The following is a 997-nucleotide window of genomic DNA, read 5'->3' as shown; positions in this document are numbered from 1 at the left end:
TCCCCAGTCCATCTGACTGTGCTGCTGCTCCAGTTTCAACTGTTCTGCCTTATTATTATTTGACCATGCGGCTCTGTGGTCGACTGTCATACAGTCAGTGGCTCTGTGGTCGACTGTTATACAGTCAGTGGCTCTGTGGTCGACTGTCATACAGTCAGAGGCTCTGTGGTCAACTAATACAGTCAGTGGCTCTGTGGTCGACTGTAATACAGTCAGTGGCTCTGTGGTCGACTGTAATACAGTCAGTGGCTCTGTGGTCAACTAATACAGTCAGTGGCTCTGTGGTCGACTGTTATACAGTCAGTGGCTCTGTGGTCAACTAATACAGTCAGTGGCTCTGTGGTCAACTAATACAGTCAGTGGCTCTGTGGTCAACTAATACAGTCAGTGGCTCTGTGGTCGACTGTTATACAGTCAGTGGCTCTGTGGTCGACTGTCATACAGTCAGTGGCTCTGTGGTCGACTGTTATACAGTCAGTGGCTCTGTGGTCAACTAATACAGTCAGTGGCTCTGTGGTCGACTGTTATACAGTCAGTGGCTCTGTGGTCGACTGTCATACAGTCAGAGGCTCTGTGATCGACTGTATTACAGTCAGAGGCTCTGTGGTCGACTGTAATACAGTCAGTGGCTCTGTGGTCAACTAATACAGTCAGTGGCTCTGTGGTCAACTGTTATACAGTCAGTGGCTCTGTGGTCAACTAATACAGTCAGTGGCTCTGTGGTCAACTAATACAGTCAGTGGCTCTGTGGTCGACTGTTATACAGTCAGTGGCTCTGTGGTCGACTGTTATACAGTCAGTGGCTCTGTGGTCGACTGTCATACAGTCAGTGGCTCTGTGGTCAACTGGAATACAGTCAGTGGCTCTGTGGTCAACTAATACAGTCAGTGGGTCTGTGGTCAACTAATACAGTCAGTGGGTCTGTGGTCGACTGTTATACAGTCAGTGGCTCTGTGGTTGACTGTAATACAGTCAGTGGCTCTGTGGTCGACTACTA

The sequence above is a fragment of the Oncorhynchus gorbuscha genome, linkage group LG07 (genome assembly GCF_021184085.1).
Source record: "Oncorhynchus gorbuscha isolate QuinsamMale2020 ecotype Even-year linkage group LG07, OgorEven_v1.0, whole genome shotgun sequence".
Classification (NCBI taxonomy): Eukaryota; Metazoa; Chordata; class Actinopteri; order Salmoniformes; family Salmonidae; genus Oncorhynchus; species Oncorhynchus gorbuscha.
Note: the sequence above shows the minus strand (reverse complement) of the source record.